This window comes from Zalophus californianus, chromosome 6, assembly GCF_009762305.2.
Source record: "Zalophus californianus isolate mZalCal1 chromosome 6, mZalCal1.pri.v2, whole genome shotgun sequence".
Classification (NCBI taxonomy): Eukaryota; Metazoa; Chordata; class Mammalia; order Carnivora; family Otariidae; genus Zalophus; species Zalophus californianus.
Window position 1 is genome coordinate 135948646 of NC_045600.1, and position 18244 is coordinate 135966889.

The following is an 18244-nucleotide window of genomic DNA, read 5'->3' on the forward strand; positions in this document are numbered from 1 at the left end:
AATGCCCATAAAAACCAATGACCTTGTTTATTCATTCATTAAAAAACAAAATTCAACGGAGTAAATTTGAAGATCTAGTTGGCTTTATCCAACAAATCATGAATCGGGCAGCATCCCATCTAGCAAACAGAAGGGAGCTCTGAGGTACTCTACAAAATGGAGAGATTCTACAGGAGGAAACAAGTTTGGGAGAGGGAAGATTGTTTCAGGCAAGGTCCCTTTCCCTTGGGGGAAGGGCAGGATGTCTTCTCCTGCAGATTACCTCATTTAGTGCTGATCAGGAAATTCCAGACTGATTGGTTTAAAATTCCACTCCTGGGAGAGGCTGAAACTGCTGTGAGGGTAGGTATTAAGTTTGGGTGAGGCTTAGCAAAAGTGACTCCATTTGGGACCCCGTTGTGGTCTTCTTGACACTAGTATGTTCCTCTTCCATTCTCTGCCTGATAAATTCTAGCCTCCTTTAGGACTCCCATCAAACATTAGCTCCTTTAAAAAACATTTCTAGTCTCACTTCTTCCCCGGCAAGAATGGAGTGTCCATCCTCCGCGATTCAGTAGCACTTCATTATAGCACTTATCATCCTGCACTGTAATTATGTGTTTACACATCTGCTTCTCCCATTAGACCTTGCTGTTCCCCAAAGGTATATATTACATCTTATTCATCTTTGGATCCACTGCTTCTGAAACATTGCCTGACACTTACCAGGACTCAGTAAGTGTTGGATAAATAAATTAATAAGGAAAGGACCTGAGAGGAAATCAAAGCTAAATCGAGTCTGCCCAGGGCTTTGTTTGTCAAGATAAAGATCTGGGATCTCCACGGCTGCTCCTTAGATGGGGGCAGGATCCCAGATTCCCTCTCTCCCAAACCACCATAAATTAAATCTATGATGACTGGTATGATTTAATCCTGACTTCTGCTTTTCCACGTCGTTCCATTTATCAAATGCTCCCATTGGCTTTGGCTTTCTGGAAAGTATTAGAAATTTCTCATTGGCCATGTTGTTCTTAATTCCTACCCTCCCCAGTCTATTTCTTTACTGTTAGTGGTTTAACCTTTTTTGTACTTCTCTCCTATTTTAGTCAGCTCTGGAGAATGAAAGGAGACAGTATACCCATATAAATTAGAAACTCTTAATTTTTAATAAGGCACATGGAGGTCAATAAGAATGGAAGACCTATTCTCAGGGTATTCCACTTGAAAATGAAGGTCTAAAGTACTCTTTTGTGTCATATTTGTAAATCATGTGATGCAGCAGTTAAAAAAATCAATATGGGGCACCTGGCTGACTCAGTCCCTAGGGCATGGGACTCTTGATCTTGGGGTCGTGAGTTTGAGCCCCACGTTGGGGAGAGAGATTACTTTAAAAAAAAAAATCACTGTAAACTTCATGTGCTAACAGAAGTCCAGTGTCCATATGAAAGAGATGGTGGACCAGCTCCATTTCATTGTCCACCAGCCAAATCTCATCTGCCTAATGTGTTCACTTCAATGGGCATGCATCCGAATGGAAATACACAGGATTTCTTGCCCTCTGGAAGGTCACAGCCTGGTATCTGACAAGAGCAAGTCCAGCAACAGGCTCTGGTCAGGAAGATGGGGACTGCATGGTGCTCTGGGAGTGCTGTCTGCTGGCTCGAAGCCCTTCAGGCACTTAATACTCAACACGCTCTTCCATGGAAGTATTATTGTTCCAGGAGTAAGGGAGAGAGTCCAGGAAGGGCCAAGGATGCTTTTCATCCCAAGGCCCTGGGAGAAATCCCTTTTTCCTGCAAGATGAGAATCTGAACACAAATGGATGGAGAGGACAATGAAGCTCAGATAATGAGTCCACACCAGGATAACAGCCTGCTGATGAATGCATAAACCAGCCAGTTTCTTTTCCCACCTTCCTGAGATCTCAGCTGATGGGCCGCTCCCTCCCGCCACGGAGCATCCAGGCTTGCCCCCAAAAACCAGGGAGGTGAGGCCTCATTGCCATTATATCTTGCATTACAAAAGCTGGGCTTTTAAAACCCAAACATGCAAAACTGGGTAGTAATTTGCATTGTAATACAGCTCCGTTGACTTAAATGGTCTCTGAAGATGATATGGGGCAGGATTTGGGTTATGAAAATTTGGTCAGAATCAAACTTTACACCAAACTATGAAATATAAAATAAAAGCGAGCCCAGTCTCACCTAATGGAGTAGAAGCTTGTGGTGAGAGAGCACAACATAAACTCAAAATATTGGAAATATTTGCAACCGAGGTGCAAAGACTAAAATACATGCCTCATTGCTCTCCTGCGCACGGGGTTGATGAGGTTTCTAAATCTGCCTTGGCATCCTCACTTAGCCAGGGACAGTGACATTTTTACCTTTGGCCATCTCACCCTCCAAAATCTGGGGCAGCCTGCAACACTATCCCCGACTGGGGCAGTGGAGAAGCGAGCCCCCGCCAAGGGGCACAACTGGGTTGTCACCTGGAACATTCTCAGATAGCTGTTTAATTTTTTAAATCCACCCTTAACCCTTGGGCCCCAGACCTGCACTGGTTCAAAGGAAGGGCACAAGGGAACCATCTGAGCTGTTTGTGTTGCTGCTACTTCAGGAGGATCAGATGAACGGATCACACCGTGCACCACACTAGTCATACAATCTCAGCAGGAATTTATTCTGGGCTCTGTTTCACAGATACTAACACTCACCACTTGGTTTCAGAACTGGAAATAGCATACCCTTTTTAGAACCTACAAAGACCTCCCAAGAAGCTCACCTCAAATAAAAGACCTGAGCCTCATTTCGGAGATATGTAGACGTCTGATCTGCAAACCTGCTTACCCGTCTTGAGAAGATATTCTACCCATTTCCCGCTTTTATGCATTTACTCCTCAGACCTAGAAAACGCTGCCAAGTTCTCCTGCGAAATTACGCTCTTCTTCCCCCATGATCTTATTAGGATGTGACCCTCATGAGAACAATGACACCATCTGTCTATTTTTACTTACAGTTATATCTACGGGGCATAGCCCACTGCTTGAATCATGCCTCCTGCGACTGTCCCACCACATGTTAAGACAAACTCTAAAGTCCCAGGGTTTAAATCACTGTGGAACTGATGCACAAAGACACAGGTTCCTGGGACAGAAAGGATAGCCCAGGAACAAACTGAAGGATATGTAAAAACGCAGTTCTGTAATTTATTCCTTCTACACATATGTACTGGGGAAGTGTACGCACAGTGCCTGATAGTGGGAAAACTTGGTGTATGAGAAGTCAGGTATGATCCCTGCCCTAACGGAGCCACCAGTGGGGGTGGGAAAGCAGACTTTAAACAAATAGTTTTATTTGTCGTAAGTCTCTAAAGCCATGGATTTGATGCTCTCATCTCAGGAACTTGGTACTCATTGCTCCCTCCATTTGGAATTCTTCTCTTTTCCCCCAAGGTATTTTAGCTTGTCCCTTCACTTCATTCGGGTCTTTTCACTGAATGTCACTTACATAGAACAGCCTTCTCTGACCTCTTTTTCCTAAATTTCAGTCCTGGTCACCCTCTACATTGACCTTTTTACTCACAGTTGTTGTTGTTGTTGTTACACTTATCTACCTAATAGTATGTTATATAATCGAGGGCTTGTTTATCGCCTGTTCTTGCTGCCTGAATGAAGTCCCCTGAGAACTGGAGCATTGTTCACCTTTGTATTTCCAGCCCCTGGAATGGTGCCTACCTGGGGGTAGGCACCAATCAAATATATAGTAAGTATTAGCTTGATGCCTTTCCAATCAACAGGAAAAGCACACATTAATCGACGAACAACTTTGGGACAATTCGTTTTCTACATATCCCTACATCATTCTGCGTTTATCAATAGATAGGTTGAACTGCTTAATAAATAAATTAATGAATCATATATGAAAAAAGAGAAGATGACAAATCATAAATGTTTGGCCAGACAGCTTACCATAAAATGATTGCCTTGTAACCACCACCCAGATGTATGAAGAGAACCTCATCAGCCCAACAGAGGCACCTCTTGGGACCCTGCCGGTTAGGGTGACTGACCATCCCAGTTTGCATGGGATTGACCCTGGTTTAACATTAAGGAAGGCGCATAATGTGATGAGCACTGGGTATTATACGAAACTAATCAATCATTGAACACTACACCAAAAACTAATGATGTACTATATGCTGACTAATTGAATTTAAATAAAATAAAATATATATAAAAAAAGAAAAAAACAAAAAAGAAAATCTTGAGTGGTTACTCAGTCCCAGGAAAATCAGGACAGTTGGCTACTGCATGTCCAAGTACCACTGTACTTTTCTGCCAAAATTACCCCCCTCTTGATTTATAGACACCATAGATTAGCTTTGTCTGTTTTTGAACTTTCTATAAATGAAATCATGCAGTTCTTTTGCTCATTACCTTTGTGAGTTTCACTCATACTTTGCATGAAGAAACTCATTCATCTCATTGCTCTATAATATTCCATTTATTTATACATTCTACTACTGATGGACATTTGGGTTGTTTCCAATTTTTGGCTATTATAAATAAGGCCGCTGTGAATATTTTTGAGATGTCTGTTGGTCAACCTATGTGTTTGTTTCTGCCGGGTACATCTATTCCTGAGAATGGAACTACTGGATCACAGGGTGCAAGTGTGTTCAGCTTTTGCAGAATGCCAAATAATTTTCCAAAGTAGTTGCACTAATTGCTGCTCCCACTGTGGATGTATGAAGAATCCAGTTTCTCCACAACTGATCAGTATTTGTTATGGTTAATCCTTTTACGTTTACTCATTCTTCTGAGTGTATAGTGGTATCTTGCTGTGGCTTTCATTTGCATTTTCCTAGGGGTGTGTAATATATATATATATATATATATATATATTTAAGATTTATTTATTTATTTATTTATTTATTTGAGAGAGGGAGAGAGAGCGCAGAGGGGAGGGAAGGGAGAGGGAGGATCTTAAGCAGGCTTCAGGTTCAGCGCAGAGCCCGGTATGGGGCTCAATCTCAGGACCTTGAGATCATTACCTGAGCCTAAACCAAGAGTTGGATGCTCAACCGACTGAGCCACTCAGGTGCCCTGGTTTTTATGTTTTTTAAAATGCCTGTTCAAATCCTTTGCTCATTTTCTATTGATTTTTTCTATTTTCTATTATTCGTAATGATCTTTTCCTTATTTGTATATTCTTTCTAAATTCTGGATATGAGTCTTTTGCTGGTAATATGAATTAAAATATGTTCTCCAAATCTGTGATTTATAATTCCATTCTCTAAATACTGTCCAATGTCTCTTTATGAGTAGTGCTTATATTTTCCTGTTTAAGAAATCTTTGCCAAACTGAATAGTCCTGAAAATATGCTCCTGTATCTTCTATAATTCATTTAAAATTGAGTTTTGTATGGGGGTTAAGGTAAGGCTCAAGTTTTGGTTTCCTTTGTTGTTGGTTTTTGTTGTTGTTGTTCATATAAATTTTCAGTTTATTTGGCATCATTATTGTTAACAGCATCCGCTTTTCATTCTGTCATAAATCAAGTGCCCTTTTGTGTATGGGTCTGTCTCTGGACTCTTATTGTGTTTCATTGGTCCAATTATCTATGCTCATATGAATTAATATCTTAATTACAATACCTTTATAATAATTTAATATCTGATGGTAGAAATATTTCAAGTTTATCTGGCTACCTATGCATCACTGCATTTCCATACAAATTTCAAAATTCTAATTGTTCATTTACACACACACACACACACACACAAATAAGCTTACTGGAATTTAAGTCAACTTGGAAAAATTTACAAATTTATATCAATGGCTCTTCTAATCCATGAAACATAATATAGCCTTCCCATTATATAGTTTTTATTTAAGTTATTTTGATACTGTTCTTTCTATATTATAGAGGTCTTGCCCATCAGTTTGGTTTTAGGTATTTGAAAATTTTGGGGGTATTCTTCTACATGGTATTATTTGTTTAATTCATTTCTTAAACTGTTGCTGGTATATGGGAATGAAATTTATTTTTGATATTGACCTTGTATCCAAAAAACTTGCTAAATTCACCTACTAATTTTAATAGTTTGGAGATTTTTAAATTTTCTATGTATACAATCATGTTGTCTGTGAATGACAGCTTTATTTCTATTCCATTTTAATCCATGTATATTTATTTTAGTTATGGCTGTATGTCTGTATGAATTTTATTTAATAATATATTGCATGGTCACAGCCTCTAATACAAAGTCAATAGGAATGGAGAAAGAACAGTCATTGTCTTACTTCTAGTCTCTGGTAAAAATTGCAATAGTTGATTATTAAATATGATGTTTACTATTGGTGTTTTGTAGACATTCTTTATCAGTTTAAGGAGGTTCCTTTTTATAAATGGTTTGCTAATTTTTTAAATCATGAATCAGAGTTGAATTTTGTCTAATTTTCTTTCTATATCTATTGAGATAATTATTTTATTTTTCTCCTTTATTATATTAGTGGGAAGAATTATTAATAACGAATTGATTTCTCAGTTTTAAAACCAACCTTGAATTCCTGGAATAAGCTTTAAACTAGCCCTAACGTATTATCTTTTTCATATATTCTTGACCTCAGTTTGCTTTTTAATGTTTTTTTAATCTATGTTCATGAGAGAAACTTACTTATAATTTTAATTTCTTAGAATGCCCTGTCAGTTTTGGGAATCAAGGTTATAATGGTATCATAATATTAATTAGAAAGTGTTCACTCTATTCTCTGAAAATTTTGTTTAAGATTGTTGTCATCCTTCCTTTAATTTTTGGAAATATTTATCAGTGAAGACATCTGGTCTTGGGGCTTTCTTCAGAAGGTTGTGTGTGTGTGTGTGTGTGTGTGTGTGTGTGTGTGTGTGTGTGTGTTTATATGTGTAAACAACAATCATTTTATTAACTTTGTAATTTTGTGGGTCAAAAATGCAGGCAAGGCACCGGAGAAACAGCTCTTCTCTATGATGCATAAGAAAAAATGCAGCTATTATTTATAGTCAGAATTTTGGGACTAGGATTATCACTGAAGATAATCTAGTCTATGTGCTCTGGGAGCCATCTTGTCTTGGAATTTTCTTTGTGGGAAGTTTTTTTGTTTTGTTTTTGTTTTTTTTAACTCTGCTTACAGGTCAAATAACTTTTTGAGTTCTTCAGTTTTCTGTGTTGTTTTTTTTTCAGTTATCATCTCTTCAAATACAGCTTCTGTCCCATATGTTTCTACCTTTTCTTCTTATTCACCAATTATTTAAATATTAAATCTTATTAATGAAACCTGTATGTATAAGAAGATCTTTTATGTACCTTGACACTTTTTTTGTCTCCATTATTTAGTCTGAATATTTTCTTTCTTTCTTTTTTTTTTTTTTTTAATTTTCAGAGCGGGAGCGGGTGGAGGGGCAGAGGGAGACACAGAGACAGAATCTTAAGCAGGCTCTATACCCAGCATGGAGCCTGACGTGGGGCTTGATCCATGACCCTGAGATCATAACCTGAGTTGAAATCAAGAGTTGGTTGTTTAACCAACTGAGCCACCAGCTGCCCCAAGTCTGAATATTTTCTATTGACCTATCTTCCAGTTCACTAATCCTCTGTTCCTGCTGTGTCTAATTTACTGCTTAACTCAACTAATGAGTCTTTAGTTTTTACATTTTCAGTTTGGGGATTTCATTAGTCTCTTAAAAAAACTCTAATGAAATCTTCCAGCTTATCATTTATTCTGTCTTCCCTTTTGATTTTTAATTACCTTTTCTAACTCCTCGCATGTTCAGTCACTTCTTTACTGAGGGTCAAATATTGTGAGTGGAAAATTATCAAGATCGTATGAATCTCTGGCTGACATCTTTCTCCATAGAGGATTTGTTTTTTCTTTCCAGCAGCCAATTAAAATTGGGTCAGATCTCTTTAATCCAGTTTGGGATTGAGTGGTTTGAACCACGGTTTCAGTTTTTGTGGGGGATGGTCTATTTCCAGCTTACCTTTACTCCTAGTGTTTATCCCTTCTATAGTTCTAACTGAAAGTCTGGGGTGTTTACCAGGGATCCTTCTATTTAGTGAGCTCCGACCTTCAATATCTGTCTTCTAAGCTCTATGAGGTTACCAAAATCTCTGCCTAAACTTTCAGTCTCTTAGATGCCACTTTATACTCTGCTTTTTAGCCTCTTGGTTCTAAGCTGCTTTAGACTTAGCAAATGCCTCAATGGGAAAAACATACAGAATGTCAGGCTCACATTAACGTACTACTCTTCTCTGCTCCTTTGATACATTTCCAGTGCCTTAAAATTGGACTTTGTTTGAATTGTGACCAGATTTTCTAGTTATTCTCACAGTCAAAACTGGTCTACAACAAACTACTCTACCAGAAGTGGAAAACATCTTGCCTCCTAAGTTTTATTCAGTAAAGGGGGATTTTAGCAACTAGATGGTGTTATCTCAGTGACAGGTGTTTCAGTGAGGAGAATGAAAAATCTAGAGTGTCTTAGAATGTGTGCAACCCATAAAAATAATCAAAGAAAGAATATCATCAAGATTCTGAATTCTAGGGGTATTTTGGTGGCTCAGTTGGTTAAGCGTCTGCCTTCAGCTCAGGTCATGATCCCTGAGTCCCATGATCAAGCCTCATGTCAGGCTCCCTGCTCAGTGGGGAGTCTGTTTCTCCCTCTCCCTCTGACCCTCCCCCCTGCTCCTTCTCTCTCTCTCTCAAATAATAAATAAAATCTTTTAGAAAAAGAAAATTAAAAAAAGATTCTGAATTCTAGTGAATTTTTAATCAATTAAAACCAACCCTAATTCAAATACCATTCCAGACCTCAGTGATGAATGCAATTTAATCCTAAGCATCTATATAATTTGGGGGAAGGGGGAATCCTTACATTGGAAATAAAACTAATAATGATTGACAATATCTGAAAACTCTATGTCATTTATCCAAATGGAATAACAAATGGCAAATTCAGTGTGAATGTTTGTTGAAAAGTCAACCAGGCACCAGTTCTTGCTGAACTCAGGTAAAGTTCTTGAACTGAACTTAATAAGCAATCAAGGTGGTAATTAAAATAAAATTTTGGTGGATGCTGTGCTAAAAATTTAAACTCACCAGTTAAAGCTACATATTAGGATGGCATACGTGTTTCCTTTCATGTAACAACCACAATTAACTCTCAGTGAAATACTGAAGGACCACGTTGGGAAGAATTTTGAGACTGTATCTGAGCTCAGGGGAAAAGAGAACTATGAGCACCTAGTGACTGTCTTTTATTGACAGCACTTTTTGTTAAGTGTCTGCCATCTGTGATGTAGATGTCACACACAAAGATATATTTATAAGCATAACAATGGTGAAAAATCAAAATTATCTCGAGATAATCCCCTGGGAAATATACTCTTATAATTTCTGGCTCTGTTTTTCTTATATTAACCATCTGGAGCCAGTATTCCTTGTGTCATTTAAGTTTTGAGGCTCACCACTTTCCTGTGCAGTACGCATCCCTATATGGCACCACATACATCTGCATGCCTACACATTGCTCCTTCTTCTGGCTTTTTGAGACTCACCTCATCCTTTAGCCCTGATGTTTGAATCTGTCTTCCTAGCCAAGACCATGCTTCCCTCCTTGACTAAAATTTCCCAATTGATTCTCTTCCCTGTTACACTGCCTCAGGTTACTCAGCAATCAGAATGGGCAGAACAGATGGGACCACACGGAATTATGAAGGCGGATGGTTTGGCAGAAGGGCTCATGGTCCCAAATGCTCTTGTTCACAAGGACTTGGGTTTCTTTCTTGTATTTTTCAGTCAGATTCTCCACTATTTCACTCTTTCTTCTTTATCCACCTCTACTATAATCCTTCCTCATCCCTGATTTTCTTTGTACCTTATCTTCATGTGGTTTTGCTTTTTATATGTCCTTAGCACGTGCTCAAGGTCGCATAACAGGACATACCGGTGCAATGTTCATGGTGACTTCTGCTCTACTAGTCAGATTCTAAACATTTCCCTTTCTCACTTCATTGTGTGGGTCTCAAGAATATGAAATGTTCATGGAATTTTGCTCTGTAGCACCACACTAGTGTCTTCAACTGATTGTTGAAGATTTGTTTTCCTAAACCCACAATACTAAAATACCATATTTCTACATCATATCATAAAGAATATTTGTAAGCAAATTTAACCATGTCATTCATTGTACCTTGAAATCTTCTTTTTTTTTCTTTTTTTTAAATTTTTTTTAAAATTTTATTTATTTATTTCAGAGAGAGGGAGAATGAGAGATAGAAAGCACGAGAGGGAAGAGGGTCAGAGGGAGAAGCAGACTCCCCGCCAAGCAGGGAGCCCGATGTGGGACTTGATCCCGGGACTCCAGGATCATGACCTGAGCCGAAGGCAGTCGCTTAACCAACTGAGCCACCCAGGCACCCGTACCTTGAAATCTTCTAACCACATGTATTTTATGTACTTAGTTAGTTATTTTTTTAAAGATTTTATTTATTCATTAGAGAGAAAGAGAGAGCACACAGCAGGGGGAGAGACAGAGGGAGAGAGAGAAGCAGACTCCCCACTGAGCTGGGACCTCCCCCTGCCCCCCCCCCCCCCGACGTGGGGCTCCATCCCAGGTCCTGGAGATCATGACCTGAGCCGAAGGCAGACGCCTAACCACCTGAGCCACCCAGGTGCCCCATGTGTACTTAATTTTTAACCTAGTCAATATTTTTATTCCAATATAAGAAATTCTCTTTGGTTAATACTACTTTTCAAAAAGGGAAATGACATTGAAAGCATAAATTCCAAACGCCAAATCTGTCACGTTTTTTTCTACTTAAATAATGCTGCCTTGGTCCTGTTCTGCCCTCTATCTCTCTAAGCCAGGGGTTCACAGACTATGGCCTACAGGCTAAATGTAGCCCTACTGTCATTTTTGTAAAGCCTTTGAGCTAAGAATGATCTTTACATTTTTTAAATGATTAAATTGTAAATGGTTCTATAAATACCTACATCATGCTTTTGATTTTGCCTCTGGACCTGCAAAACCTAAATCATTTATTATCTGGTCTCTTATGAAAGAGTTTACTGGCCCCTGTGTGGTCTCAGAATGAATCCTATGCCCTTTAGGCATTAAGCAAGGGGCAAAAAGGAAGTAGTTCAAGGTCATTGGTTCCCCATATAGCAAGTTGCAAGAACCACAACTTGTCTGTGTCAGGGGTGTCCAGGATGGGTTTTGCTCATTTTGAAACAGAAACAAGATGATTTTTCTGGAATATTCAAATTTTAAAATAATTTAAATTGCATATTAGAAAATTTCAGATAAAAATATACTCTTCACCAGAATGATCATTGCAGTTTCCTCTCTCATAGTCACGCAATGTCAAATGAAAACCCTAATGATAAAGGAACTGTGCCTTCCACTGTAGGATTGTTTTGGTTTCCACAGTTAATATTCTGCCAATCTTGCTTCTCTAGGCTGCTGCAGAGGGGAAGGAGTGGGGCAGGGAAGGTAGTTCATTGTGAGATGTGACATTTTGGAATCTGGTCCTTAGTACTGTAGGCGCAGGAACATGACTTCTCTTTTAACTCTGGTCTGATCAGGCTCTTGGGCAATGACTCACAGTAATTTTCAACTCACAACCAGATGCCAGTTTGTTAATTTGCACTGGGAGAAGAACTTGTCTTGGGACCCAGGGCTGGCTGTTTATTCTGTTGGAAGAACTCTCTCTCTCCATGTGAGGGCGGATTGATACAGGAGGCCAAATTGAGCTTGTTAGCAGCTCTGCAATGGACTCAGAAACCCAGATTGTTTTTAAGGCTATTTGCATTATAGTCTTCTAGTCCTTTAGTACATTTCTACCTAAAGAACTTGAGTTCATCTAGACCTGGGGTCAGTAAACTCTGGCCAGTGGGCTGGCCACCTGTATTTGTAAATGGAGTTTTATTGAAACAGAGCCATGCCCATTCATTTATGCACTGGGTGTGGCAGCTTTCTGCAACAGAAACTCTATGGCCTGCAAAGCCTAAAAGATTTACTATCCAGCCTTTTACAGGGTCTACTGACTCCTGATCTAGTAGTCCAGAGTTTTTTAAGCAGCAGTTGTGACCTAATAGTGGTTTTTGAATCAATTTCAGAAATTAAGACCAGCATTTTATTTTTATTTTAAAGATTTTATTTATTTATTTATTTGAGAGAGAGATGTTGGGACCCTGGGACCCTGGGACCCTGGGACGATGACCTGAGCTGAAGGCAGACGCTTAACCGACTGAGCCACCCAGACACCCCTGACCAGCATTTTATTTCAAGTAGAATAAAAAATAATGGAAAAGATCAGAGTCCTTTTTTTTTTCCCAAGGTAAGAATTATTTTGTGAAACCTTTGTTTTTGTATGTTGTGATGGTTCATTTTTTTTTCTCCTCATTTTGTCTAACTCTCTGTGTCTGTTTCTGTGTGTTAGGGAGATCAGCTACATCTCCTGCTATTGAAAGTAGTGGCCTTACAAAGAAGAGGTCCTTATTGCTCTGCAGTGCAGTACCCCCTCTTCACTAGAACCTGGTGCATCAGGGGTGTCTCCTGTGTGTGTTGCATGCACTCAGCTATTGTGCCCTGGCCACTTTTTCATTCAGTCCAGTCACTGCATAGGCTCTCTTTGCCTGTTATGAGCAGTGCTGGGTGTCCAGCTAGGGTGGGGCATACAGTTCTAACAAGGTGGACCTTGGGCTCCTGAAGGCCCACCACCATGTGATGGTTCATTTTATGTGTCTGTCACACTGGGCCAAGGGATGTCCAGATATCCGGTCAACGTATGTGGGTGTGTCTATGGGAGGGTTGCCCAAAGAGATTAACATTCAAATAGGTGAACTGAATAAAGCAGATTGCCCTCCCCTCAGTGCAGGTGAAGAGCATCCCATTGGTTGCGGGCCTGCTTAGAACAGAAAGATGGAGGAAGGTTGGATTTGCTCTCTGCCTGACTGTTGAGCTGGGACATCAATCTCTTGTCTTTGGTGTGTGCCTGGTTCTTCAAACTCATACTGAAATCTACGCAATTGTCTCTCTTGGGTCTCCAGCCAACTGATGGCAGATCATGGGCCTTCTCAGCCTCCAAAATTACATGAACCAATATCTTATAATAAATCTCTATAGATGTATCTCCTGTTGGTTCGGTTTCTCTGGAGAACCCTAATACATATGTATACACACAGACATATGTATATGGATTCTGGCTCACAATGTAAAATGTTTTTTCTTATTGAGGGTCATGTTAAATAACATTTCAAAAAACACTGACCTAGAAAAAGTCCTCTTTTCTTTTAAAATTCTGAAAAACACTGAGGAACTCTGACCTTTAGACTCCCCTTCTTACTATCATTATTATTCATATTTGTAATAATAGTATTGTGTAGAACATCATCATTTTCAAACGCTTTCCAACAAATCCCCAAACATGAAAAAAAGAAGTTATTAGCCCTGATTGAGGGTCAAGGAGGTCATGGTCCCAGAAGTTAGGGGCCTTGGTCAAGGCCACAGTTCTCAAGGTCAGGGGGTGTCTTCAAACTCATGTCTTCTGACTCATTGTTCAGGTTCTTCTCTGTCCTGTCTTTCTAGGTTCTACAAAACTCCCTCCTATCTGATAACACATCAACAATGTTATAGGATTTTCAGGATTATCTTCTTTATATCCCTTTTATGCTGATGGTCTTGGGATAAAATGTCCTGGAGATGCCTCTTTCCAAAACCATCCCTATAGCTCTGTCTCTGGAAGAGAATGTGACAGCTTCATAGTCCCCCTCATCCCCCTGTATGAGGTCATCAAGGACTTACAAAGATAAGGACCTTCTACTCCAAGGAAAAGCAAAGTGAATATGATCCACCCAGACACAGCTTTGCCTCCACCCTGCTGTCCCTTTCCAGGGTGGGGGAAACAAATTATAAAATTATCAGACATGGAGGGGCCAAGGGCTCTTGAGTTTGCTGGGGAGTTGGGCAACATGATTTGGGAGATTCACTTTTGACACTGGAAAATGCCTCCTGCCTTGATCTTCTGCGGAGGGCTAAGAAAACTTGGGGAGAAACAGCAGGACACAGGAGTGGACGTGAGGTCTAGCCACTGACACTGAGGGCTCGCACTGCACGGGAGGCCTTAGCCTGGATAAACTCAGTCTGGCTCCCCACAGCTCTCTGTGACAAGTCGGGTTGACAGAAGCTGGTGGTCCGTGCTCAGCCTCAGCATGGCAGGGGCAGGCCCAGGGCTCAGACTTAGGCAATCTCACTCACTGTGGGCACTGCCCCTTTTCTTGAATAAAAGTGGGTAAAAAAGCTCCAGAAGCTCTTTCCTTCTAAACTGTACACCCACATAAGAAACTGGGTCCTGGGGGGAAGCGTACCAGGAATCCCACGCCCATTTGGCTGACACTCCTCTAGACACTCCGTGGCTTGGACACTCCAAGCCTCCGGACTTGATCACACAAAATGAAGCACACCAAGGGCAGCAGGCGAGTGGGAACCCTGGCACTTGCTGAAGACAGTCAGATAGATCAAGATAAAAGGCCAGCAACATGGAAACAAAGCCCCTCCTCCAGTTTTTGGAAAATGGGTATGAGGGTTAAACTCCGTGTTGTCACTTTGATACTCACAGGAAGACATCTGGTTTGAAGATGATGGTGCAAAGTTGCCTCCCCACCTCTGATGTTGCCCTTACTCCCCCTTCTTGCTATAAATCAACAGAACTATGGAGGAGAATGAGAACCCAAAAGACCAACTCATTTTCTGAACTGGGGCTCATCCAATAACAAAGCAGATAGGAGGTGTCCAGGAGCACAGGGATATTCTGAGAACACTAGCTTCTGTCCCAAGCTCTGAGGTTCTGCCCAGGCAGGGCTGGTGGCCACAAAGATGTTGGGGATGGCAGGGGTTGCCAGTTACTGCCCAGTGCCCTTCACAGACCACAGCCAAAAATGTTTTCTGAAGATCCTTCAAGGACTGGCAGGTGGCTAATACAACAATGAGGGGCCACTCCCCAGGTATTGATTTGAGATGCTGGACCTTCTTTACCTAATTTTTTGCTAACCTAATAAGATGTTTAAAAAAAGGCTAGTCAAAGGTTGTGACTTTTAGCAGTCACATTGGTTTGGAAGGATTGGGCCATTAAAAAAGCTAAATCAGGGTGGATGACTTTTTGAGGAAGAAATCCACCTGGGCCAGGGGATCTTCCAGCCAGCATGCTAGCACATCCTAGAGACTGAGCTGAGGTCTCTAACAGGACCCTCAGGAGTGATGAAGAGGAGGGGGAGGGGAAGGAGAAAGAAAGGAGAGCTGGCAGCGCTGTCAGGGAGGAGGGAGGGGGAAGGTGAGATGTGAGGGAGAGGGAAGTATTTTTCTCAAGGACCGTGAGCTGGCAGCTGTGAAGTACCACTTCCAACTATCAGAGAAGTCTTTTCAAGCAGGTAAACCTCTCAGGTATTTGTATATTAATTAGATAAGGTACTCATTTATAAGCTTTCCAGTGCCTTCTGGGGACACCTAGGTTACAGTTTATTCTGAGCCCCAGTGGTCTAAAGTCAGGCCAGGAGAGAGGTAAACCTTTTGTGGGGGAGAAAAACCTTTTCCTCCATTCTCTTATGTTCTGCTCCTGGGATCTGTGAATTAAACTGACACCGGACAGAGGAACAGGGGAACAGGGGAAGAGGCACACACATTTTATCTGATGTTGACTTTTACATGTCCAGGGAGGCATCCGTGGAAAAGAAGTGAAGATGCTGGAAGGCATTAGACCTGGGGGCTTATGGACCAGTCTAATGGAGGATGTCAAGTTGTGGAGATAGGCCTAGACAGGGGAAAGGGCTTTGGGCTTCTATGTGCAGTAGGTACATTTTGAGGAGGTAAATATTTGGGGGGATAAGAAAGGAAGATAAGGGTTTTTCAGTAAAGTTTTGTTTGTGCAGACTCAGTGCTATCTCCATTTCTGGTGATAAAGGATATTCTTCCCTTCCTGACATGAGAGAGGGGAAACCTCCTCAAAGGGAGGCACATAGTAGAAGCAGGGGGAGCTTTTCCTGCATCTGCTTTTTCTCAGTTGTCATCAGCTCAAAATAACTCTTATGTCAAAGTGGCATATTTGGAGATGGCATAGTCTAATCCCCTTCAAGGGGAAAGACTGGAGGTCAGAAGATCTTTTGAAGCATGGCCTTGAGGTAGAAGCTGATATATACAGGATGTGGTGCAGGGCAGCATAACCACATGCTACTGATTGTCAAAAGACTCAGCTTCTGATCATGGAGGAGATGCTAATTGACAACATTTAAAAATAGGGTAAGTGATTAATTTGAAAAACTTCTGTGTCTCGGATCAAGGTTGATATAGGTAGCTAAAATAGCAAATGTGCCACCCTCCCACCCATCTGTTCATCATCCATCCATCCATCCATCCCTCCATCCAACTAATTAAGTCTATGCCAGGAACTACACAAGCCAGCTAGACACTGGGACACACAAATGAATACCGCATACTCCATGTACACAAAAAACCTTGTAGTCCTGCACATGACAAAGACAGCTGCATGAGTAATTACATGGAAACTCCATTAGTGATACGATCTGGTTAACAACCAAATACGTCAGACAAGCAAGGTGTGGGTGTTACCCCTGAGGTGCGGCAGATGTTTCTTACCCCCACCGGAATCCCAGAGCTGGGTGTGGCATTCTATCTCTTGTTTGAGGGCAGGCGCAAATCCTAAAGGGGCTTGTTAGCTCTGTCAAAGGACTGTGCTGTTTCTTTCCATGGCAACCAGGTGAACTGGGGCAACAGGTCCAACCCAGCCAGCACCAAGTTTAGGGACTGGTAACTAAGGAGTCCTGGGGAAACTCTTGTAAGCAAGTGTATTTACAATAACAAGACAGTGATATTAATTCAGTTTAGCAATGATAATTCCTTAGTGAGGAGGGACTAGAAATTAATGCTGGAAGCAAATACTCATCACATCTGCAAGTAATTTGAGGTGTGGTATGTGTGTGTGTGCGTGTGTGTGTCCATCTATGCACCCTCAGGTACATAGTATCTGGATATGTAATAGGTATATGTGCTTAAACCTATTTTGTGGAGATATGTTTTGCCTTGTCACCCCTTTAGCAAACCAAGTATAATTTTGTACACTTAAAATCGTTTTTTAAAAAGGGCATGGATTCAGTTTTTCTTAAAAGTCATTCTCATTAAAATTTTGAAATTCAAAGAAGGAATGTTATCTACAGCCATCATTCACGAAGGGCCTACTCTACCCAGACTCATTGCTTGCTCACAACCTTCTGAAGTAAGTACTATTGATCTCATCATAAAAATAAACAGAGCCTTAAAAGAGGTTATGTTTAGTACTTTGCCCACACAGCTATTAATTACCAAAGGTGCTATTTGAGTTCAGCTTGCCTGATTTGGGGGTCATTTTTCTATCATTTTATGCTGCTGCTTCCTTTTGAAGAGAGAGCCTTCAGCCAAAGGACATAATGCCCTAGGCTTTAGGATTCTGGTACCTTAGATGGGTAGATCATAGAGTCCTTGCAGAACAGACCTGAACCACATTGCCCCCAGAGAAGGGCTGATTTCCCTGCAGCCTCCTTCGGTGCAGCCAGAAGACAGCATCCACACAGAGTAAGCCACTTGTCCACCCTCGAAGTTTTCCCTAGGCCCATTGAGACCATCATGGAGCCAGCCAGGCCAACAGTCAAGCCTTATAGAGTGTCACTGTTCAAGACCCTTTGGGAAAATGAGTTTAAAAAATGAGTTCTTTGATCTGAAGATTCTCATACCATTTGAAGAGAAAGACAATTTTAAGTTACGTCAAGCTTCCATGAAATACATACCCAAAGAACCCATAAATACAGAGGCCAGAAAACTTGCCCTCTGCAGAATTCCTACTTAGGAAATAGACACATAGGGTGGGATTATTTGTGTTCCAGATGATTGTTTTGCTTAATTAAGACTTCCTACTGGGTAATAACAAGCTGCCATATGCATATTTCAAATATGATCTGGAGAACAACCTGGCTTTCTACCCTGTCTTTTAGGAGGTGTGCCCGGATGAAGAAAGGCCTGCGAACTCTAGCACACCACCCTCTATGCTCAAGGGAAAGGGGCTTCAACAATAAAGTCAAGCCTGAGGGATCTGATCTTGGACCATGTCATGGTGGAAAGATTGTCAGTGATCTTTAGGGAGAGAGCATATTTCAAACACTGGAAAAACAGGGAGAGTGGGGTA